The sequence below is a fragment of the Sus scrofa genome, chromosome 4 (genome assembly GCF_054392235.1).
Source record: "Sus scrofa isolate SSC_HxYL_T2T_F1_AM1 chromosome 4, Sscrofa_HxYL_maternal_Yorkshire_Landrace_v2.0, whole genome shotgun sequence".
NCBI lineage: Eukaryota > Metazoa > Chordata > Mammalia > Artiodactyla > Suidae > Sus > Sus scrofa.
The window spans coordinates 109,715,663-109,741,303 of NC_139386.1; the positions used below are offsets into that span (position 1 = coordinate 109,715,663).

At 44.1% G+C, this 25,641-nt stretch overlaps 2 long non-coding RNA genes across 2 annotated transcripts; one reads left to right on the top strand and one right to left on the bottom strand.

Moving 5' to 3' along the window:
- Positions 1-1,730: 1,730 nt before the first annotated feature.
- On the bottom strand, positions 1,731-21,079 carry LOC106510188 (uncharacterized). The gene is made up of 3 exons (XR_001308418.3): positions 20,949-21,079; positions 14,558-14,620; positions 1,731-2,046 (listed from the first exon to the last, which is right to left on the bottom strand). It is a non-coding gene; the product is annotated as an uncharacterized LOC106510188 (long non-coding RNA).
- On the top strand, positions 6,482-24,417 carry LOC146404181 (uncharacterized). Its single transcript, XR_014844443.1, has 3 exons — positions 6,482-6,768; positions 17,966-18,084; positions 20,987-24,417. It is a non-coding gene; the product is annotated as an uncharacterized LOC146404181 (long non-coding RNA).
- The last annotated feature ends 1,224 nt before the right edge of the window (positions 24,418-25,641 follow it).

The window sequence follows — 25,641 nt, forward strand, 5'->3', positions numbered from 1 at the left end:
AGGCCCCTTTATTCCTCCTTTTTTCCCCCTGGAAAGTGCTGTGGTCTGCACTCCTGTTGTCCGCCTCCACTCCTACCCCTGGCTGATGTCTTTCTCTGCCTTTGTTTTAGAGCAGGGAATGGTCACCCTCTTGGAAAGCTCAGGGACATTCTTCCACTGTTAGAGAATCCAGCCACGCCACTCAGGCTGCCCCCACTCAAGATTTCATTCTTCTAGCAGTGAGTCACTGCTGCCACCTTGTTCCTGTGCCTCCTGTAAAGAGATAAGGGAGGATGAAGACAGGGGGCACCCGGCCAGCTCACGGAGCACCTGGGGCCTGGGCGGGCTCTGGCCGTAAGAGTCTGCGGAGGATGGAAAAGGCAGAAGGGGAGCTGGGTTGCTGCCCTGAACATGGGCAGAAGCCACGCTTCTATGGGGGCAGGAGGGTCACACTGGGTCGCCCAGTCCTCTAGGTGGGGGGGGGGGCTAGGGCAGTGCCATCAATGCAATGGGCTTTGGGTTCCGACAGGCCTGGCTTTGAAGTCCAGACCCACTGCTTCTGGCATCCTGGCCATGTGCCCCAGCCTCCTCCAGCCTTCCTTTCCTCAACTGTATAACAGGGATCCCAGTCCCCGTCACAAGATGATGGTGACAGCTAAAGGGCACGACATATGCAAATCACCCAGAACAGAGCCAGTGAAATAGGAGCTGGGCTTTTAGGAGGTTTCCTTTTTCCCTCTTAGCTCTTCCTTCTCTCCTTCCTCCTCCCAATAGGAGGGCAGTCGTCCCTGAGCAAGGGCGTGTCCTAGGCAAGTTTCAGCAGTGCCTGGCCGTCTCACAAAGGCCGGCTGCCTACACACTCAAGGACTGCTTCTTGCTTGGAAACAGAAATAACAGGGGGAAGGTCTGGGGACAATGACCCTTGCCCTGCACCAAGGAGGAAGTAATCCCCCTAGTTTGTTTGGTCTCAACTCTGTTTGTTTGTTTTTGGTTTTGCTTTTTAGGCCCACAGGCACGGCATACGGAAGTTCCCAGGCCAGGGGTTGAATCAGAGCTGCAGCTGCTGGCTTACACCACAGCCACAGCAACGTGGGAGCCGAGCTGCATCTGTGACCTACACCACCACTCAAGGCAACGCCAGATCCCTTAACCCACTGAGTGAGGCCAGGGAATCGAATCCACGTCATCATGGATGCTGGTCAGATTTGTTTCCACTGTGCCACACAGGAACTCCTCAGTTCGGTTTGGCAATGATTTATTGTTAATTCTCACATCTCACATGCATAGCAAGAATTTCTTTTTCCTTTTTGCTCCCTGTCCCCATCCTCCATAGCGTATGGAGTTTCCAGGCCAGGGATCAGATCCTAGCTGCAGCTGTGGCCCACGCCACAGCTGCAGCAACAATGGATCCTTAACCCAGTGTGCCAGGGCCAGGGATCGAACCTTCAGGATGCTGCTGATCCCACTGCGCCACAGCAGGAACTCTGTGACAGGATGATGAATCCTGTTTTAAAGGCAGCTCTTAACATTCAGGTCCATAATCATGGCTCACTAAATATTATATTTAGGGCTTCCTTCTAGCCACTACACATTTACTTTAGTCTGGAATGTGGAAGGCTGAGGGGGGCTGCTGAGAGAGCCAGAAATTTCCACGGGACACATGGGGCTCGGAAGCAAGTCCTTGTTCATTGCAGCCCAGCAGCACAGGTTTAAGAAGGGATCGGTGACACTGGAGCAAGAGGACTTTTACGTTACATGAGAGGAATCTATTTTATTTCCAGCAAGTAATAAGGTCACAGAATTCATTACCCAAGAGGGAGCTGGGTGTAAGCATAGAAAGTGCGTCAAATGAAGTCTGAGGCATATTCATGGTTGGCTGATCTCCGTGTGGGGTGTCCCCTGACCCTGTGATCTTGCCACCAGGAAGGACATCCAGCATCGGGCAGGACTCAGAGGAGAACTCTGTCCCCTTGGGCCTTGGGTTCTGGCCCGTGTGGCAATTCCCATGCCCATGAGATTGTCCTGGATCTTTTAGATTTGTGATTTTTCGATGTCTTTCATCTGAATCTGGAAAGAGAGAAAGTAGAAATCCTGGAGAAAGGGGCCTTTCAACAGAGGGGTAAGAATCTTCCAGGCGGTATACCTGACTGTTGCTTCTTTTTTTTTTTTTTGTCTAAAATTCCAAAGGCCTACACCCTTTTAGGACTGCAGCAATTTCATAAGAGCATAGAGCATTTGCATTGGGAAAGAGTTGTTGGACCATCCTGCTTCCTGCAGTTTCTGCCCTGAACGGTTTTGTGCAATAGCAATTAGATTCAGAAATAGAAACAACGACGATGCTAGAAAGGCAGTTGCTGAGCTATGCATCTTTGAGGCCAAAAAAGTCTATATACCTATGGAACGTTTACTCATTCACGCAACAAATATTTGGAGCCGTGTGCTTAGGATACAAAGATGAATAAGACATAAAAATATCTGTCTTCTGAGAGGATAGCTAGTGGGGAAAACTGGCAAAGGACTTCCATATTGCAGGTATTAGGGGATCAGGAAGAACGGGGGAGGGTCCAACCATCTCTACCTGCAGGAGTGAGGATTCCAAGGACGGCCAGGAGTTCCCTAGAGGGGATGAGAAGGGGAAGAAGGATTCACACAGACAAGAGAGGGTGGAACAGTTGAAGAAGTGCTCATATTCCCTGTTGGGTGGAGCTCAGCTCACCTGAGACAAAGGGGCAGGAGGTGAGTCTGGAAAGACCAGACAAAGAGACATTGAGGTGGTGGTCCTGGCTCAAGAGCAGGGCGCCAGTTTTGGAGAGGAAGCTGGAAAGGGGTATGATCGGATTGCAACTGTGGGAAGATCATCATGTGATGACGTAGGGAAGAAGGAGGCTAGAAACAAGGATGGGAGTAAGGTGACCTGAAGGAGAGCAATGACTGGGGACCAAAGCCAAGGCCTGAGTTTGTTCCAAAGGCAGCACACAGAAGATGCTCAGAACCAAGCTCAGAGGATGGGAGAGGGAGAAAAGAGGGGGAACTTGGGGAGGACCTCTTGGTTTCTTTGAGTGAATGGAGGCACCATGCATTGAATCATAACTGGGTGCTAAGGGAAGAATTAATGTGATGGACGAGGTAAGTTTTTGATATGCTGAACTTGCTTTTTGTATGAGGCCGTCAAATTGAGATGCCCATCAGGTGGTGTACATGGAGGTTCTGGTCCTGGAGAGGAGTGTGGTCTGGAGATCCTGGGTCTCAGAGACATCAGCAGGTGGAGACAGAAGTTTGCCAAGGGAGAGTCCAAACATGAACAGAGGAGTGAACTGAGGGTGCTGCTCCAAAGAACACCCAGGGCAGAGGGAAGTGAGGCCCCCAAGGAGAGCAAGCAAAGAGGCAGGAAGAGACAGGTTTAGCAGAAAACAAAGGAAGAGTGACTTCTGAAGAAAGTGGAAGTGTGGGACAGTGTTGAATGATGCAGAGGTCAAGATTCCAAGATAAGGACTGAACAGAAGCCATTATACTTGGCATCTTCGTCCTTATTGCTGACCAGGTGGGAGTGGGGAGAGGCCAGAAGACAGCAGGCCAAGGAATGAATGAAAGTCAGGAAGTGATGACAGCAGAAAGACCATTCTACCCAGAAGCTCAGCTAGGAGAGGAAGGAGAGAGCTTGGAGATTACACCAAGGAAGAAAGTTCAGTAGAGGACACTTAAACATAATTAGAACTAGATTGTAATGGAGAGTTAAGAGAGAGAGAATTGATGGAGCAAGCACACAGAAGATGCTCAGAACTGAGCTCGGATGTCATGAGTCCATTTTCCCTGCCTGTTCCATCCCTTCTCTGCAACCCCTTAGACATCCATTTGGACCACTCATCGAACATCTTCAGATGCTGCTTTGCATTATGGTTCTTTGAGTATGTCTTTTTTTTTTTTTTTTTTTGCCTTTTAGGGCCACAACTGTGGCATATATGGCTAGGGGTCTAATCAGAGCTATAGCCACAGCCACAGCAATGTGGGATCAAAGTCATGTCTGCAACCTATACCACAGCTGACAGCAACACCAGATTCTTAACCCACTGAGCGAGGCCAGGGATTGATGCTGCATCCTCTTGGAAACTAGTCAGATTTGTTTCCACTGAGCCAAGACAGGAACTCCAAGTATGTGTCTTCTGTAATTATCTTGTAACTCTTTCATGGAAAGAACTCTGTCTTCATTTTTGGCCACACCCATGGCATGTGTGTGGGCCAGGGATCACACCCGTGCCACAACAGTGACCTGAGCCACAGCAGTGATAACACCAGATCCTTTAACAACTAGGCCTCCAGGGAACTCCTTAAACATTTTTGTTGTAATCTATGGATTTTCTTAAAAAATAAAACTCAGTTTCATAGTACTTTTTATTTCTTTTTTTGTTTTTGTTGTCTTTTTTTTTTTTTTTTTTGTCTTTTTAGGGCCACACCTGTGGTATATGTAGGTTCCCAGGCTAGGGGTCTAATTAGAGCTACAGCTGCCAGCCTATGCCAGAGCCACAGCAACGTGGGATCCGAGCCACCTCTGTGACCTACACCACAGCTCACAGCAACACTGGACCCTTAACCCACTGAGCAAGGCCGGGGATTGAACCCGCAACCTCATGGTTCCTAGTCGGATTCGTTTCCACTGCACCATGACGGGAACTCCAGTTTCATAGTATTTTCTAAATTGAGGTATAACTTAAATATAGTAAAGGACACAGAGCGTGTACAACTTGATGAGTTCTTATGTACATGTAAACCCATGAAACCACTACTCCCACATACAGATGTTTTCAGCACACTTGAAGGTTCTCTCATGGCCCCGTCTAGGTGGGATCCCATAGGGAAGTAACCGTCATTCTGGGCTCTACTATGGTATAGTTTTGCCTCTTCTTGTTCTTCTTATAAACAGGATCACATGGTATGTTTTTTAGTATCTAATCTCTTTCTCTTAATAATATGTCTTTTGTTACGTGCAACAGTTCTTTTTTATTGCTGTAAAGTGTTTATTCCATTGTATAAATATAAACCACAGTTTCTCTAGCTATTGACAAGATACTAGGGCTTTTCCCAGTTTGGGACTATTAGAAATAGTGCTGCCATGAACGTTCTTGGCTAGGTACATTGGGAGCAGAGCCCTCCTTCTGTTGGGTGTATGTCCAAGACTGGTACTGCAGGGTAATGGGGTTGACATTTGCTCAGCTTCAGTAGAACCTGCCCAAGTATTTGTGCCAATGTGTATTCCCTTACAGTGTTTAAGTGCTCTGGCTCTACAGTATTTTTAAATAAACTGCAATTCAATGAGAAGTACTTGAAACATTGAAAATAACCATTGCTTTCAAGAACCCTCAACACTTAGTATCTATTGGTATGTTAACAATTACTGTGTAAATAACAGATCACTCCTCTATCCACTAAGACTTCTATCATCCAACCCCTTGTTGGCCTACTTTGAACTGAGGTCAGTTCTTGGATATAAAATAACTTTCTTTACCATTAATTTTTATAATGTACTATTGTCACTGATTTAAAGAAAGCTTTCTCGCCTCACATTCAGGGTCATGAGATTTTGTTTTCATATTCAATTATGGATCTGATTTTTCGGGGAGCTGGCAGAATTACCTTATCCTCACATGATGTATGCATCTTGAACATCTCAGGAGTCTGCATGAATTCAATTATTTATTCGTTGGTTCACTCCTTAAATATATATTAAGCAGCTTCTCTGTGCCAGGCACGGGGGGGTGTGAGTAGGAAAATATAAAGAATTCTCCATTATGGATTCTTCCCTCTAAGAACCTGGTCTAGAAGATGACATGGATACAAAGAACTTGATGCAGAGGAGACAGTTAGAAGTCTCATGCTTCATTGAAAGCTTTTCCACCAGAGTAGAGCTGGCATCAACCTAGGTAGAAGTTTAGCAAAAGAAACTGACATTTAATAGGGCAGTTATCTGAGTGGAGACAACAGGTCCGCTGAAGGCAGATCTTTGTTCTCAAGTCACCTGAGTACTCCCTCAATGTAAACTTCACAACCACAGGGGGAAAGAAGTGACAGGAACTTTTCTGGGTCTGACAAAGCCTGATATTTTAAATAGCCCTAGGGAGAAACTGAACCAAACTGCTTAAAGTCAGGGAACCTCTCGGAACCTAGAAGTCCTAGATCCTGACATGTTTATTATCTTTCCAATTATTGAGATGGTTCCAAATGGTGTTAGCTTGTAGCAAAGGGCCCAAGGACTCCCCAGAGAAACCCATTAAACTCAACACTAGGCCTAGATGGTGGACACAAGAGTGCTGATTCTAGCACAGTGAGCAACCAAGCACAGAAACCTCACTCTGGACCTGCTACATTCATGCAAAGGACCTACTTTGGGAACAGCAGCTGAGTATGTGACTGCGACCTTGGAATCCAATCATAGATCATCCTTAGCTGAACATAACTTGGAAGAGAGTGGGATGTGAATATTTAAAAGTTGAGTTCCTATTCACATTCCAAGCTGCTAAAGAGCCTCATGCCAATTATAGGCTTAGCAACTATTGCAGGTTATCACAGCACAGTTTTTATCCCATATTCCCTCCATCCCTTTACTAGTCCTTGTGCACATGGTCTCTCAGGCCTTTCTATATGAAAACTGTCAGAGAAAAAGGACCACCCTCTATATCCTGCCTCTAAGTTCATCATGCCCTACTTAGCTCTCAGGAGCAGGTCACAGCAGAGTACTTCTGTGGAGATGAACCAAGATCATCTAGAGAGCAAGCAAAGAGGAGAGAACAGCACATGGTGAGAATATGGGCCAAACTTAACTGAGCATTCTGTCTATGGCTTGAAAAGACATTAGAGTGAGTCTAGGCATCTCTAGCATGTCTATCTCTTAATTGGTGTTGTTCCAATATGGGCTCCTGCCCTCTATGGTTGGTATATAGTGTCATTCTGGGGTCTTTTTGCACCTTCCTCCTGGAAATATTTTTGCTTCTCTTCTGTATTGAAACTTCTGTTCCTATTATATCTTTCCCTTTCTCAGAAAAGGTTGCAGGGGAAATGCATTTTTTGAGATGTTTCATATCTGAAAATGTCTTTATTGTATCTTTGTATTTTTTTGGATAATTTGGCTGGGTATAGAACACTAGTTGGGAGAGCGTTTCCTTTCAGAATTTTGAATACATTGCCTCATTATCTTTTTGTTTCCAGTGATGCTATTGAGAAGTCCAAAGCCACTGTCATTTCTAATTCTTTATATGTGACTTTTTTTCTCTCTAGACTCTCACAGACTATTTACTCTAATTTTTTTTTAATCTCTAGGAAATCTGGGAGAGTCATTTCATTTGTGATTATCTCTTTACCATTTTATATCTTTTTATTCTCTCTGAAACTCATTATTTATATGTTGAACTGCTTGAACTAGTCTTCTGATTTTGCTTTCTTTTTTTTTTTTTTTTTTTTTTTTTTGTCTTTTTAGGGCTGCACCTGTGGCATATGAAAGTTCCCAGGCTAGGGGTTGGATTGGAGTTACAGCTGCTGGCCTATGCCACAGCCATAGCAACACCAGATCTGACTTGCATCTGCGGCCCATGCCACAGCTTGCAGCAACACTGGATCCTTAACCCACTGAGTGAGGCCAGGGATTGAACATGCATCCTCATGGAAACTAGTTGGGTTCTTAACCTGCTGAGCCACATCAGGAATTCCTCCAATTTTTTTTTTTAACTCTTTGACTTCTTGCTCTACTTTCTGAGACCAACTATTGAGTTTATAAGTTTATCATTTCTGCTGTTTTTAATTTCCAAGAACTCCGTTTTGGCCTCTGAATGTTCCTTTTCTCTTTCATCCTGTTCTTTTTTCCTAGATGCAGTATCATCTTTTATCTCTGTAAAGATGTAATTTATATAAGCTTTAATTCTCCTCTCCTTGTATGTTTTCAGTTCCCCTACACACTGCTTTTACTTTTGTTTGTTTGTTGTTTGTTTTGGTGTTTATCAACTAACACATTATCAGTTAGTAGTATTGAGATATCTGATCATGACTAACAGACTGGAACTATTAATCTGATTGGGAGCTTTTAAATTGAAAACTCTGGGCAAGTGGGTAGAACTCTGGACTTTGAGCAGGAATGCAGGATTATTGGAGAACCTGTATCAGTATTCCTAGTCTATCTCTTGTGGGTCATACAGATTCCCTAAGCACTCTATTTACTAAAAGAGTGCTTGGGAGTTCTCTTGTGACACAGCATGTTAAGGATCCAGTGTTGTCACTGCAGTGACTTAGGTTGCTGCTGTGGCACAGGTTTGATCCCTGGCCCAGGAATTTCCACATGCTTCAGGTATGGCCAAAAAACAAACAGAAAAGAGTGCCTGACAAAAGCAAGTACTTGCTATTATTGTGTTATCTAGTGTTATTGTCCTTGTAGAATAACAGAGAGCACATACATACACAATTCACCTAATCAAAAGCTATACCCTTGCTTGAAACTTCATAGAGATTGACAGAGGTGCAATCATTCTCAGAGATTTGAACATACACTTTAAATGGTGGCTTTGTTGATTCGCGGTTAGGTGGATGATAGAGAACATGAATGAAAGTTAGATGCTTGAGGCTGACCTAGGAGAGGGTGGAGAGGCAGCTGGTTGAGAAGAGATGTCAAGTGGTCACAGTGGCTTCCAGAGAATGCAAGTGGTTTCCTCATTAAGCTGGTATCTAAATTCCTTCTATCTTTGCAGTTCTAGTGGAATGGACTTGGGCACATTTGGGGGCAGATTTGTTAGTTACTCCACGGCTCCTCTGGTGGCTGTCCATTTTACAGGTGATAGCACCAGAGGACCAGCTCTGCCAGGGGAGAGAAGGAATATTCCATTAATCCGGCTTTGGGTTATTAAGCCACTCTTTCTTCCTGTCACAAACAGATTGTGAATAACACTGTGTTCTCGCCCATCCTCCTTCTCTGCCTCCTCTTCCCTTTTCACAGCCTGGGGAGGACAGTGAGTCCAGCAAAGCTTTGCGTTCTCAACCCTGTAGGGTGCTGGCCCTGTCTGGTTCTTGGTAATGGAAAGGGTCACTTTTTCCTCCTTCCCACACCTGTTGGTCTGTGCCACCTGGGAGTCCCCTTCAGAAATCTGACTTTCAGCTTCCACAGTGCTGGACCGCTGGCCGGAGTGGCAGATTCCTCCTGGGAGCTGGTGTAGCCTTTGGCAAGGGATCAGCTTTGCGAGTCATTGATTTCAACTTCTCAGCATCTTGTCTTGGCTCTTCTTGTACGGCTGCCTCTCTCAATTCAATTCTAATAACTTTATTGGCACAAAGAGATGGAGAGAGCATTGCCAAAGTCAATAATCAAGTTTCTGCAACTGAGATAATTTGATTTTTTTTTTTTTTTTTTGGCAGTTGTTTCATGGAGATAAGAACTGTGTGGACTCATATTGGGTTTTATCTTTGGAGTATTCTCCTATAAGACAGTTCATATTAGGAGGTCTGAGTCAGATCATTTCCCCCAGTTATGCCTCCTTGTTTATTTCCTACTTCTTAGTTTATTCTTGATTGTTTCCGTCTTTCTCATACAATGATTTTAATAACAAAAAAAATCAGGTCAGAAAATATTTATTGCTCACCTACTATGTCCTAAGCAATGCGATGAGATAGTTAAAAACACACACTATTTTTTATCTAGCGTAGGAAAAAGCTGGGGCAGCTTTAAAGAAGAAGTGATGAAATGTGGTTACCCATCTATCTGAGGCCACTAAGAGTACAATTCCTATCAGAGCAGAAAGAGAGCTGAATGGTTGAGTGTGTGGGTTCTGAGCTCTGCCCCCTCTTTGTGTGACTTTGGGCAACTTCCCTTGTGTCTCAGTTTCCTCACCTACAAAAAGGGAGGGAGGTTATTAGCACCTATCTCTTAGGGGCATTGTGAGAATCATGTGAGATTGAACATAAAGCACTTAGAAAAAGCCCTGGCAACCACTAAGTAAATGTTAGCTGTCATTATGATTATGACTTATAGAGACCTTGACGGTTTTCTTGTCCAAGCTCCTCTTCTTGCCAGTGAGGATCTAGGAGGTCAGAGAGTCTGACTTGCCAGAGTCACAGTTAAGGATGCTAATTAACCCTACACCATGCTGCCCCCTTGGTCAATGGTGTGCGTTTTGATTCTGGAAACTCAAGCAAAATTTTGGTGAGTGGCAACACCAGATCCTTGAGCCACAAGAGAATTCCTGACAGCTTGTCTGAATTGATACTGAAGCCAGGAGTGAACCCACCTACCAGCCACCCTGCTCCCTGTGCTGTGCATGGTCTGGCTGGTCCACCTTCTCCCTCAAACTTCTCTCAGACATCAGCCCTGCTCTGGATGGGTGGGAAACCTGAGAGCTCTCTTGGCATCAGTTTCCACAAATTCTGCTGCTGGTGCATGTGACAGGGGCCTGGGAGTTTATAGGATAATGATAAATCTTTAATTAGGAGGTGCTGCTGATTTAAGATCTTGTATTGATGTGTACTGGGTTGAGGTATAATGGCTATGGATGAGACTGGGAACTAGACCTTCCTTCTCTCCCCACCCCTCCCCACAACCATAGAGTTAAATCATGGAAATATGGAATGTAGAGAAACTGCCCTTCTCAGTCCTTGAACTTCCCAGGTATAAACAGTTACCCCATCAATTGAAGCAGTTGAAAGAAAGCAGGAAGCATGGGTCCAGCACATGTCAGAGGAATACAGGCTTCAGGGGATGGCTGGACTCTGGCTGAATCATTGTAGTCTGAGCATGTCTGAGACTTCCTTTGCCTCATTGACAACTTTTTGTTGCTTTACCATTGGTGTGTGTAAGTGACATCCTGATGAACTCTATCACCCAGCAAAACCTCCCAGTTCCTCCATCAGCTGTCTGCTTGCACTGGGAGAGACAGGGAGGCATCTGCACCCCAATGGGATTGTGTTCTCTGTGGAGACAGGAGCGGAGGTCTGTTCATCCTAGAACTCCGTGCCGGTCTGCCACTCTCTGTAACTCTTGGTTGATTGATCCCTGGGGAAACTCTAGTGGGCATTCTGCTCTTCAGTCATGAAGAGATGGCTGCTCAGGCAGTAGGGCATGGAAAGGAAAGAAGCTATGGAAATTGAGAAATGAGAGGAAGCTGGGCCTCTTGCACTGTGAGAAAGTCAGGATGGGAAGGCACACATGGTGAAGAGGAAGAGATGGGTACCACGGTGAGGGAACCGGAGTTGGCATCCCTGCCTTGAAGGGGCTGACGGACCTGGAGTGGATCTACAGAAGGGACTGATCAAGGTCTGGGGACAGTCCCAGGGGTGGGGGCTGGCCTGGGATAGGCAGAGGCAGGCCATCTGGAAGACTCTTCCAGTCTCCATCCCTGGTCTTCTAGCCACATTGGCATGTCCTGACTCTACCTACTGGGTGTAGTGCTTGTTGGTGGGTTAGAGATGTTTCAGTTGGTACCCGTTTTCAAACCAGCTTCTGCAAAAGGTGCAGGGCTCAATGTGTTTGAGGATGACATTTGCTTGCAGAAAAGGAATCTTCTGCTCCATGAAACCCCAAAGCCTTCCTGAGGCATGTCCTCATAGGGTGTACCATTTTGTATTCAGAAAACTCAGCTGGGAAGGTCCAGCCACCATGCTGTTTAGATTTATTGGCATTTCAGGTTTGGGGGGATTTTTTTGTTTGTTTGTTTTTTGTCTTTTAAAGGCCGCCTCCACAGCATATGGAAGTTCCCAGCCTAGGCGTCAAATCAGAGCTGTAGCTACAGGCCTATGCCATAGCCACAGCACCACCAGATCCTTAACCCACTGAGTGAGGACAGGGATCAAACTCAGATCCTCATGGATACTAGTCAGATTCATAACTGCTGAGCCACAGCAGGAACTCCAGCATTTTGGTTTTTAAGCCAACATTTGTAAAAGGCTACATAATTTTAAACAATCTTATACGTTGTCTACTTGGTTCTTGAAATAACTCTACTAGCTCCATTTTACAGAGGTAAAATTGAGGTCTTAACAAAGATTCAAATAAGGCCATACAGCTGACAAATGTCCATCAGACTTTCTGACTTTGCTATTTTGTTCTGCTTATTTCGTCACATGTAAGCTTTTTTTCCGCCACCAGTATACCCAAGGGTATCATAAGGCTATAACTTAGAGCCCATGAATGAGTGACAAAGCATCAGTGAATCTCCTAAAATTATTTGCAGAATTTGGATAAGAGTACATATACGCTCTTTTTTTCAGGGAGGAGGGGTCATAGTTTGAGCAGATTCACAAAAGTGTTCACAATACCCAAAACTAAATAGCACGTCATAAAAAGAAAATCTGCACCACCAAACACTTCTTTTGCATCCAACACCTCCCCCTATCCACTCCAGTGCAAGTATAACATCCTCCAAACTAAGCCCTTTATAACTACTCTAAATGTTTGGCATTATGCAATAGAAAACATTCAAATCAATTGAATCTTCACTTTCACTGGAATGTTTTGGCTCTGTGTAGACACAATCAGAATGCTATCCTTCAGGCTTTTTAACAGAGTCTTGCTTTCCCACTCAGAATCCCAGTTTGTATGTTTTTCCTTTGTTTGGTCATGGACATTCCTGAACTCGGCTCTATTCCCAAGCCCAGCATATTAATCTTGATAATCTTACCAATCATGGTAATTTTATTCCCCTTGCTAGAGAGTGGCTTAAAACGGAACATGTAACCTCAACTCTGGTTCATGAGATTGGAGGGTAACTCTTCTGGGAAAGTCTTAGCTTTGTAAAAGAACTACAAAGAGTAGAGCGATCTCTTTTCTACCTCTGAACATGGTTGCACACAGATATGATCCTTGGAGCTGTGGCAGCCACCTTAGGACCAGGAGGGAAAATGGCTGACAGGGTGAAGACGGCTAAGCAAAGAGCACAGAAAAACCCTCGGTCTTTGATGCAGTTGTTGAAATATTGCATTAACCCAGGAGCTATGCTCCTTTTAAACCCTGTTTCATGAGATAGCAAATGCCTTCATCGTTTAAGCCATTTTGAATTGAGTTGACAATGATTTGTTGGCAAAGGCATCCTAATTAACTTAAGTCCCTTGCTATGGAACTATCTCCTATGGCATGTTTTAAGTAAGATCTTTTGCTATTTTTGAGATAGACTCATCTGATAGAGAATAAAGAGCCAGTGTAACTGGATGAATGACCAAAATAGGAAGGGTTGGGTAAGATCTCATGAACCAACTCAGATGACCCAAAATTCCAAATTTTAGAAGAGACTTAAAATTATTTAAGTGATTTTTAAACTCTGACCATTGGACTTCTACAGTTATACAGGGATGCTTTCGGAATCTACAAATATTTGATTCAAATTCAAATTCATTCAGAATTATGTTCCATAATTGAAAATTCTTCAATTAAAAAAATCACTGTTAAATATTTCACACACCAAATGTTTATATACTGAAGACAACCAATGTATTAAATTGTGCTTTCAGCTTTTTTTGCTTCTGTGTATACAGTCCCTACTATAAATATTTTGTAAATGTTCATTGACTCAGAATGTCTAGCTCTGTACTACTTCTTTCTATATTGTTGTTATTATTATTTATTTAAATGCAGGTCTTCCGGTGTCTGTTTACATAAAGTTATATATGTGAGATTCAAGTTCAGTGTGCACGGGCCCTGTGAAAGCGTCAGGTGAAATATACCCTTACTCAGCCCCTGTGTGATCATGGTATAATAATGTTTAAAAAAAGAAAATTGGGAGTTCCCATTGTGGCTCAGCAGATTACAAACCCATCTAGTATCCATGAAGATATGGGTTCAATCCCTGGCCTTGCTCAGTGGGTTAAAGGATCCAGTGTTACTGTGAGCTGTAGTTAGGCTGCAAACGTGGCTCAGATCTAGCATTGCTGTGGCTGTGGCATAGGCTGGAAGCTGCAGCTCTGGTTTGACCGCTAGTCTGGGAATTTCCATATGCCATGGTTGTGGCCCTAAAAAGGCCAAAAATATGTCTATATTGGGCAAGTGTTGTGGTGCAAAGATTGTGTCACGTTATGTATAGTTTTAGCACCTATTATAAAATTTGAATTATTCTCTCTTCCTTTTAAAACAATAAGCTCACCTTGGCAAGGTGAAGCTTCTGGGTTAATCCTAGATAATTGGTCAGCATAGATACTAAACCTAAAATATATTCAGTGTTCCAAGCAAAATAAATTTATCTATTTTAAAATGTTGATTAAATATTTGACAGAGATGGGCAATGGAGATCCTGGGACATCTCATAATTACTAACAATTATTGCTACAACATATTCAGCACCTTTCTCACCTGTAGTGACTAATTTAAACTACCTGACAACCTTATAAGGTTGGTACTATTAATGTGCCCCATTTTACAGATGAAGAACCAAGACAAAGGCACAAAACCAGTAAGTGATAGTTCAGGATTTGAACTGATAAAGTTTGCCTGCAGAATCTGGACTCTTAATCACTGTACTGTATTTTCCCTTGAACAATGAAGATTTACTTGGGTGAAGAAGCCACTCACTGACGACTTCCTCCCTCCAGATGGAACATTCACCAGTTAAGGGATGACAACAGGTCTTACCTGCTGCTATTGATCTGCTTTGAAGGGAAATTGTCCTCATCGCTTTCTTTCAAACTTTCGGACCTGAAATTATAGAGAGAAAAACTGATCTATTTGTAACCACTTATTTATGCCAATTAAGAGTCTCCCAATATTGTGCAACTAAAACAAAATTTTAAAATAAATTGAGGAGTTCCTGTCATGGTGCAGTAGAAACAAATCTGACTAAGAACCATGAGGATGTGGGTTCAATCCCTGGCATCGCTCAGTGGGTTAAGGATCCAGCATTGCCGTGAACTGTGGTATAGGTCGCAGATGTGGCTCAGATCTGACGTTGCTGTGGCTGTGGTGTAGGCTGGCAGCTGTAGCTTGGGAACCTCCATATGCCATGGGTGTGGCCCTAAAAAGCAAAAATAAAATAAAATAAATTGAATGAGCATGATTTACAATTGCTAAGATATGGAAGCAACCTAAGTGTCCATCAACAGATGAATGGATAAAGACGTGGTACATTTATAATGGAATACTACTCAGCCATAAAAAAGAATGAAATTTTGCCATTTGCAACAACATGGATGGGCTTGCAGGGTATTATGCTAAGTGATATAAGTTAGGCAGAGAAAGACAATACTACATGATGTCACTTATATGTCAAATCTAAAAAAATAAAATAACTATAATAAAAAAGCAGCAAACTCACAGATGTAGAGAACAAACTAGTGGTTACCAGTAAGGAGAGGGAGGAAGGCCTGGGTAGGGGATTAAGAGGTTCAAATTGCTATGTATAAAATAAATAAGCTACAAGGATATAATGTACAGCCCAGGAAATAAGCCAATATAACTATAAATGGAATATAATCTTTAAAAATTATGAATCACTATATTACACAACTGAAATGTATATTGTACAGGAAATATACTTCAATTAAAAAATACATTGAATGGTGAGGCTGATATAAGACTGCAACTGGAGTTCTGGTTGTGGCTCAGCAGTAATGAACCCAACTAGTATCCATGAGGATGTGGGTTCAATCCCTGGCCTAGGTCACAGACATGACTCGGATACAATACTGCTATGGCTATGGCGTAGGCTGGCAGCCGCAGCTCCAATTCAACCCCTAGCCTGGGAACTTCCATATGCTGCAGGTGTGGCCCTAAAAAAAAAAAAAGGACTGCCACTGGTTTCTCTTATTTTCAAATTTTACGTATCCATGGAAACAACTTTTTTCTTACAGATTAACACGGTGACAAGTAAATGTTACAAAACTCAACTTATAAAGTGAATTTATGGTAATGTCCACCTCTATCCTACTTGGTAGATTGTGGACCTGTCCTTGCTTTGGGCAATGACCTTTGAAAGGCTCTGTGGCTGGTAGAGAGCAAATATTAGAAAAGCACTTAGGAGCAAGGAATAGCAACTCAGTGGCTTAAACAAAGAGAGGTTTGTTTCTCTCGCATAACAAGAAGTCAGGAGGTAGGTGGTGCTGGTCATGGTTTGGCAGCTCAACAATATCAGGGCCAACATCTCTGTGATTCTCTTGGCCTTTTCTCATGGGCACAGGAAGACTGATGCAGTGCAGCCAACACAGTCACCCTCTGGACAGGAAAAGGAGCAAGGACAGCACCTGCCTCTCCTTTCCCTTCTATCAGGAAAGCAAATGTCCACGGAAAATTCCTGCAGGCTTCTGCATACACTGCATGAGCCAAAACTGTCACCTGGTCACTTCCAGTGCAGGGGGGGCTGGAAAAATACTTAGTTTCCCTGGGCTTTATACACAAGGTGGACATGAGAAATGAGGCTGGGAATGGATGCTGAGTCCGTCTATACGTAACAGCTGCCACAGAGACAAAGACTTTCCAAGTTACCTTGGGCAATTGTTCTTTTAGGAAACAATAGCATATTGGCTTTGAGGGATTTAATAAGCAGGACACCCGTGCACCCATTTTAAACCATTTGACTAATTGTTTGTTATGCATCTAATAATGAACTGGGTGCTGGGAAGTCTCAGAGATTTGGCTGTAAAGGCGTCCCCTACTTGAGGGAGGAGATGAGTTCGTTCACCCATTTTCCCCTGTGCTAAGGAATCATGGGAAATTCTCAGTCTCCATTTTTATATAAGCAAAAGGACTGGATCTCTGAGGATGCTTCAAACTCTAGAGTTCTCTGAATTTTGTATAATCATTTACTAAGATGTTCTCTGTCCCTGCTTCAATGTCACTGTCAGGGATGCTGTCAGCAATATGTAATGACCCATATTTTTCCAGCAGCTTAAGTGTCATGGCATCAATTTGATATGATGGGAGCAACCAGAATGTTTCATGGGAATTACATTTTAATGGGAAGCAGTGCTACAAGCTTCAGAAGCAAGGATAGACAGTAGAAACTTGGAAGGAAGGAAAAAGTCTTCATTAATAAAAAATAAGAATTTGGGAGTTCCCTCATGGCGCAGTGGAAACGAATCCGACTGGGAACCATGACATTGTGGGTTCGATCCCTGGTCTTGCTCAGTGGGTTAAGGATCCGGTGCTGCCCTGAGCTGTGGTGTAGTTTGCAGACACAGCTCGGATCTGGCGTTGACCAGGAGTTGTAGCTCTGATTAGACCCCTAGCCTGGGAACCTCCATATGCCCCAGGTGCAGCCCTGAAAAGACAAAAAAATAAAAATAAAAACAAAAAATAAGAATTTAGAATGTGAAGCTAGTATCAATAAGCAATTTATAAACATGAATTTTTGTCCAAGATGCTATCACTGGTTAGACCCCCTTTCAGAAACAGGTGGCGTATCTGTTTCTGAAGGTGGTGGTTCTTCACACAAACTCAGGTGCTTACCCTGAATGACTATGTAGGCACAGTCCTTCATACATTCAATAAATCTTCAATGAGCATCTATTATGTTCCAAGCACTATAGCAGGTCCTTGGGACATAAAGACAAAATAAGTGTTGGTCCCTTACCTTAAGATGTTTTGTCTACTGGAAGAGAAGGATATTTGACCAAGAGTTGAAATTCATTGGGACAAATGGTCATAATAAAACTGTGATCCAGGTTCAGGGGAAACCCAGCAGCAATCAGGGTCAATCCTGCCTGATGCCGGCAGGAGGCAGGGAGGGAGAGGGTGGTTGGAGGAATGGGAAGAGTCTTCACAAGCAGAGGAAGGGAAACTTCTGAGTGGGAGGACAAGTGAAAAGGCGTGGAAATGTGTTTGGAAAATGGCATGTCGTTTTGCACATCTCCTAAATACAGTGTACATGGATGAGGAGAAGGGGGAGTGAAGCATTGGGAGGGTTTAGCTCATTTCGCAAGTTATTTGGAGTACCTTACCTACAAAAGGATAGGCCAGTCAATTAAGGCAAAACTGCAAGATCCTGGTTTTTCTTGGTTTCTCTTTGCAACCAGATTTAAGTTCTAATATCTGTGCCCTTTATTACAGGGGCTGGAAGCCTGGAAACTATTCATCCCATGCTCCTTTACCTTGAGGGTGTTGGATCCCATCAGCATTCAGCCAATAAGACATACTTGCTGAAATTTGGGAATGGAAGGGAGTCAGAAGTAAGTGGTGTTATTCTGTTTCTGGAAGCAGCTTATTTGGGCTTTGGCAGAAACAAGGACGTACAAAGTTCTTAAAGCTTCTCTGTAAACTATTCCCTTCGCTGCCCAAGACAGCTGTGATCAACAGCTGTGGCTTCCCATAGTTTCCTGACCTGGAAGGCAACAACACCTTTCTAATTTGTAGGGCTACAGCTGCTCTGGTGAACCTAAAGCTAACAACAGCTCTCACTATTCCCATTTCCCCAGCAGCTTTGTAAGTATCCAGTCCCCTCTATTAAATCCCTCTGCTTGATATACCCAGAGCAGTTTTTCTTTTCCCGACTGAACATTGATACCACATCAATATAAATGAAGGGACAAAATCACCCTTATTTGCAGTCAATATAATTGTCTACATAGAAAATCTATGATTAAATTTTAGAACTGAAAAGAACATTCATTAAGATTACTGGAGATTAACATATTTAAAAAATCAATGGCACACACCTCAAACCTGGTATTATTCTGGATTTTTTCCTCTCTGTACCTCCCACATCTAATCAATCACCAAATCTTGCTGATTATACCTGCGCAATATCTCTAAAATATATCTGTGCCCCCCGTCACTGCTCTCATCCAGAACACCAACATTTTCTCCTAGATTACTTAGTCCATTTGGGATGCTATTTTTAAAATACCACAGACTGAGTGGCTCGTAAACAACAGAAATTTTTTCTGCCACTTCTGATGCCTGAGAAGTTTAAGATCAAGGTGCTGGCAGAGTGCATGTCTGCTGAGAGCCCACTTCCTGGTCCCTAGATGGCTGCCTTTTCACTGTGTCCTGACATAGCAGAAAAGACCAGGGAGCTCCCTAGGGCTTCCTTTATAATGGCACTAATTGTATTCACGTGGACACCAGCCTTATGACCTAATCATCCCCCAGAACCCCACCTCCAAATTCCCTCCCATGAGGGATTAGGACTCAGCATATGAATTTCAAGAAAACACAAATACTCAATATACAGCAATTACCCTAACAGCCTCCTAACTGATCTTCTGGATGCAGTTTTACCTCCCAGCACAGCTGGAATGGTCTTTCTAAAACACAAACCGGGGAGTTCCCACTGTGGCTCAGTGGTAATGAACATGACTAGTATTCATGAGGATGCAGGTTCAATCCCTGGCCTTGCTCAGTTGGGTCAGCAATCTGGTGTTGCTGTGAGCTGTGGTTTACGTCATAGATGTGGCTCAGATCTGGCGTGACTGTGGTGTAGGCCAGCAGCTGCAGCTCCAGTTTGACCCCCTAGTCTCAGAACTTCCATATGCCACAGGTACAGCCCTAAAAAGAAAAAAGAAAGCACAGACTCAACCCAGGCACTCTCCTGCTTCAAAAGCTCCTCATAGCTTGTAGGAAAAATTCCAAACTCCTAGACATGGTTTACAAAGTCCTTCACAATCTGTGCCTGGTCTACCTCTCTAGTTTTATTTCCCTCTACACCAACTTCTCTCTTGAGTGCTCCAACCATACTGTAATTCTTTCACATCCTCAAATAAGGCTTTTCCTAAGCCATTGTGTCCAGGACATGGCCTCCTGCCCCACAGCCCCTCCTCGCCCCTTCAGCTCATCAACCTTCAAGCTTGATCCTGTCTCTGTTTAAAATTTGTTTTGTATATTCTGATCCTGTCTCTGTTTAAAATTTGTTTTGTATATTCTGTTCTGTGAGTTTTTCCACTTTGATTTTTAAAAATACTAAAAAGCTATTAAAATACTATTTATTCTGCTGATGACTCCATTTGGAGACACGTTCATAAATTTTATACCTCACGTAAGTCCATCCCTTACCTAACTGTAGTCCCAGTTCTAAAGTATCTGCGGGGTGTTTAACCAAACTCTCATGGGCAGGGTTTTTTTTTTTTTTTTTTTTTGTCTTTCCTTGTTCAATATAATGTTTGTTGGGTTTTTTTTGGCCGCACCCATGGCACGTGGAAGGCATATGGAAGTTCCTGGGCCAGGGATCAAATCTGAGCGGCATGTGTGACCTGTGCCACAGCGGTAGCAACACTGGATCCTTAACCCACTGTGCTAGGCTGGGGATCAAACCAGCAATACCACAGAGACAAGCCAGATCATTAACCCACTGTGCCACTGCAGGAACTCCCCTGTTGTGGGGTTTTTATATATCCTTTATAAATTAAGGGCTTTCCTTTTATTCCTGGCTAAGTATATTTATTAGGAATGGTCATTGAGTTTAACAAGTACTTTTCAGGCATCTATCAAGATGATCACATAGTGTTTCTCCTTTAAGAACGCAGTGAATTACACGGATAGCAACCAATAATGTTTTCCCCATTTTTAAAATAAACGACCTATATCTATGGACCTCTGTCACTTGAACTATAGCCTTAGGTCAAATCCCCCACTAACATCCTCATAAGTTAAATTAGTGTGTTGCCATTTTATTCTTAGCTTTTTCATTTTAAACTTTTCCCACATGAAGCATTTTTTTTTAAAAGGCTATTATCAATAGTAGCAGCCTTCCTTCCCTAGTGATCTGGGGGAATCTGACACATTTTCACTTCCTAGTGCCTCTCATTTTCTGTCGCAGTCTGTGCTGGGGTGAGGGGCTGGCAGTACTGAGAGTCCAATAACTGTTAAACCTGATGGGAACTTTCAACACCTTTTATGGGAAAGAAAAGAAAATCTCCACATATGGCAGGATTCTGTCAGGGGAGTTTACTGCCCTAGAATCCCCTAACACGTGTGAGTGCTGCAGAAAAATAAAGTTGGTGCTTAGGTATGAGAAAAGGTGGCCAACTCTTTTATGTCTGCTCTTTATATCTTGGCTGGGAAGACGAAGTAAAAAATTCTCTCATGACTGACTCACCAAAAGCAGTTCAGCTTCTTCTTCTTCTTTTTTTCTAGGAGATCTGTTGACTGTTGATTAGCTGGATAACTCAGCGTGAAGTCTTGCATCAGAATAGAACAGCCCCACGTGGTAAAGCCGAGGAAGTAAATGAGATTTTCCAGAAGTGTGGACAGTAGTTGTAGACAGCAGTTGGGGAAGTGGGCTAGACTAGAATGGAAGCTTCATGAAGGCAAGGACCACATCTATCTCCATGGCTGCATCTGCTGCCCTTAGCACAAGAGTACTCAGAAAATAGCTCACAATGGACAAAAGAATGAACCACTAAATCCTGCCAAACTCCACCGTCAAGGACTCAGCTAAGGAGAGGAACATGAGAAGGAATCAGAAAGTCTGCCAACATGGCGCTAAGAAAGCCAAAGAATGTCATAAGTGGAGCAAACAGAATTTGTGTAAAACATTGCCGAGAAGTCACTGCAATTACAAAACAGTTAATTGGAAGTAAAAAAGAAAAAGAGCCAGCTCCTTTCTCTCTGCCATTCACAATGTGTTGGAGTCTCTTCTTGTGTCACAAGACGGCTGCTGCACCTCCAGGTATTGTGTCCACATCCATAGCAGAAGGAGGGAGTATAAGTGAAAGGTTAAGGAGCAGTCCAGCTGAGTCTGTTCATATTTTTTCAGGAACGCAACTTTCCCAGAAGAAGCTTTTACTTTCCTTTCTTTGATGAGATCTAGGCCACAGAGTCACTGTTCCATCTATTCCTGAGCAAAAGTCTTGAGCATCTCTTAACCAGCAAATGGCTTGCCACCTGATGTGCATAGAAGCCAATATGGTACTAGCTTTTGAGAAAAGGACTTTATCACGAGGCTGGACAAAGAGACCGAAGCAAAGCTCTCAAACCTATCTATGCGACGCAGTGTTGGAGGGATTTTTAAGAGGTTAGGAGAATGTCAAACTTGGAAGCCGATTGGCTAATCTTGAATTAGTCCATATGAGCTACTTGTGCTTCTGGAAGCCAGATTTTCCTCATTTAAGGACTGCTCACTTCGGAAAGGACTGGTAGCAACAATTCTTCTCAGTTCCATAGACCAAAAACTCTCAGTTCTGGGTCGTCCTGGAAGGATGGGTTCCCATATTGCACATGCGCCATGCTGTGTCTACAAACCTCCAGGTTTGACTAATCAACAACATATTTAAGTGGACAAAACCAGTTTAAGCTGGAAATATTTTGTGTTTTAATTAGACTCATTCTCTGCAGCTGAGGAAGGGCCGCTGCCTGTGATCAAGGGGGCTCCAATGACTTAAAAAAAAAAAGGGATTTTGTTGGAGGGAAAGAGGAAGAATGCGTGTGGAGTAGACAATGAATGATGTCTATTACAGACCTTATGTTTTTTAAAGGACCCAGACAGGATCAGCTACATAATTCGCAGGATCCAGTGCAAAATGACAAATTAAGAATCCCTACTCAAAGTTTATAAAGAATTTCAAGACAGCAACAGTGGAGCATTAAACCAAGGTTGGGACTCTTTTGAGTGCAGGGTCCCTCTGCAAATGTCTTTATTCCATGTCCTTGACGTCAGCCTTGAACCCAAAACTGTGCACTGAACTGGGCAGTTGGGAGATGATTGGTCAATTCGGGTGTAGAGAGGAGAAGGGGAGAGGAAGAGAATGCAGCGGGCTGAAGACCGAATGGGAGGTGAGAAAGTGGAGACGGCACCAACGTTTCTTGGAGAAAATAGACATGACGCACTGGGAGAAAACTGGCTAAATAGGGAATGAGAGAAGAGAGTGGGCGCAGGATACATGTCCCCAGCAAACCACTGCCCAAGCATTTTCTGTCTCTCTCTCTCCTGGGCCAGCTTGCCTTGGAGACTGGAGATAACTTTCAGCTAGGACAGATGGAGAGAGGCTGGGGCTGAGAGCCCCACCTACCCTTATCGAGGCACATGCCGCCAACCAGGAGATCATGGGTGCAGAGGACAGAGCCTTGGGTCAGAAAAGCTGGGCTCAAACCCTACTTCATCTAGGGGCTCGCAAAACTGAGTCCCTGTCCCTTAGTTAGCTCACCTGTCAGTGGAGGATAGCAAATCTTATGTTACATGGTTTGTACGAGGGTGACTTGCTGCAAAGGGAAGGCACGGTTGTTACTCTTTGAGCAGACACCCTCCGCATGAAACCTGGGCATCCCACTCCTGCCCATCCCTCCACACCACCCTCCCCAGCCCCCCCATACTTGTTCTAAGAAGGGGTGTCAATGTTGATACTCATCAATTGCATAATGATACTGTCAATACAAGTGGTGAGAGGAATGGTGGGGGGGAGGTAGACCCGTTTGTTTATGTAAACCCACTGTTTGATCCCACTCCCCACCTTTGCCATCCATTGGAGGCTTGAGCTCAAGGTTTATGCCCCTTGGTGATGTAATTAGTACTTCAGTGATGTCACCCCTCCCATCAGTGCCAGGAGACATAAATTTCATTTCCCAGAAGATGCAGCAGACATTAGCTTCTGGGCAAACAGTGACTCTAGCAATAAATATTGGCAGAGGAGAGAAGCCTTTAATGAAAAAGCTTTGTGAACTTAGAGTAGCCAGGCTGTAAATCCCGAAACAGCAAGGGATTTAATACTTTAGATCAGAAGACAGAGTCATCAAAAGCAAAATAAATAATTCCAAAGCCCATTTGAAGTAATCAACGATTAAAATCTAAGTATTAAAGAAAAACCACAGCTAACGGAGGTTTTTAAAAAAACGAAAATGAGGCAGAAGCCCTCTGTCTAAAAAGAAAAACGCCTCACCTAGGCTCTGAGCTGTGCGGCCAGGCAAAGGGGCGTGTCTCCCCACCCACCACCCCGCAGCTCACCCCTAGGATGGAGATGGCAGAGCCAACCAGAAGACTGCAGGCGGAGCCTCTGCTGCAGGGCCAGGAAAATGGGCGGGGCCTTGAAGGGCGGGGCCTTGAGGAAGGGCGGGGCCAGGAGAGCCAGAGCTTTGGCTCACACCAGAAGGAACCTGTTGGATGGTCAGGTGAAGGAGGGTGCTCAGCCTAAGGTGTTTGTCCCATAGGGTGTTTGCCCCGACTGCAGATCCAGATGTAGCCTGGAAACTGGGCCTAAGAACTGTCACTGTAGAGAACTGCCAGGGAAGGTGATGTGACCGCAGGCTCGAGAAACCCAGCTACATGGCATCCCCACAGGACAAGAACCAGGTCTTATTCACCTTCAAATTTCTCCTGCCCAGCACATCGCCTGACCTTTGGTGCCCTCCAAACTGGTTTGCTGAATGAAAGAACAAATAAACTTTGGATAAAATCCCTGTACCTGAGTCTTGGCCCTGCCAAGTGAAGGCCATGGGACCAGAAGCAAACCCTACAGCTCTCCAGACTGTAGTCTCCTTGGCAAAGTCAATGATACTGTATGGGGTTTTAAGGAATAAGTCAACTAATGTGTGTGTGAAAGAGCCTGATAAATACACTAAAAAAAATGAAAACATTCAAGAGCTAACATTAGAAATCCTTTCCTTGACCGCTCGTGATCTTTCCTGGCTACTGTCTTTCTCCCAGGTTCACACTAATATATGGTCTCTCAGCTTGACCTAAAATGCACTAGTGTCATGGTGGGTGCAGGACTCAGAAAGATAACTCAGCTTCATGTCCCTGACAGTAAGCACCTTTCTCTTATCTAGAGGCAGCAACATTCCTAAAAGTGTATCTTCAGGTACCGTGGCAGCCTGGAGACAGCACCCCTCCCACCCTGATGTACAAACAGTGGCCATGTGTTGGATGGACCTGTGTGTGTGTCACCGCATCTCCCCTGGCTATAAAGAGACCCAAAGTGCCCACGCAAGATCTACATTTACTCCCACTGAAAACAGGAAGTGGGCCTTTTCTGATGCATTAGAATTAAGGGTTAGTAAACCACAACCTGTGGGCCAAATCTGACCTGCTGTCTGTTTTCGTACAGCCCATAAGCTAAAGAATGACTTTTCCAGGAGTTCCCTGGAGGCTCAGTGGGTTAAGGATCTGGCATTGCCACTCCTGAGGCTCTGGTCACTGCTGTGGTGTGGGTTCGATCCCTGACCCAAGAACTTCCACATGCTGCATGTGTGGACAAAAAAAAAAAAAAAAAAGCATTTACAGTTTTAAATGTTGAAAAATCAAAATCAAAAGAAACCTATTTCATGACACATGAAAATAACACGAATTTCAAATATCAGCGTCCACAAAGTAAGAGTGTGGCAGGGCATCGCCCCACTCCTCTGTTTACATATTACCTGTGGCTGTTTCCCTGTTGAAACAGAGCTGCCATAGAGACCATATGGGCCACAAAGCCTAAAATATTGACCACTGGGTCCTTACGGACAAACTTTGCCCACCCTGGGTGTAGGTCTTTGATTCAACCAACTTTCAATGGGAATAGACTGGTGCCAGGTTCCCGGCCCACCCCCAGGGGTCCACGGATGAATGGTGCCCCACCTCTGTCCTTGTGAGGCCCAAGGTCCAGTAGAAGAGCCTATAGATTAAGTACCCAGTCCTCTGTGTTCCTCGAGATGCCATGTTTGAGGCAATATGGCCCTTGCCAGAGGTCCTAGCCATTCATGACTCCCCTGAGGGCACGATTCTGGTGGAGGGTGAGCTGGTCCCCTGAGGCGTACCCAGTGGTCCCTGTGTGTGCCCAGGGTATGGGCTGGCCTTCACATCCAGGTGCCACCCTGCA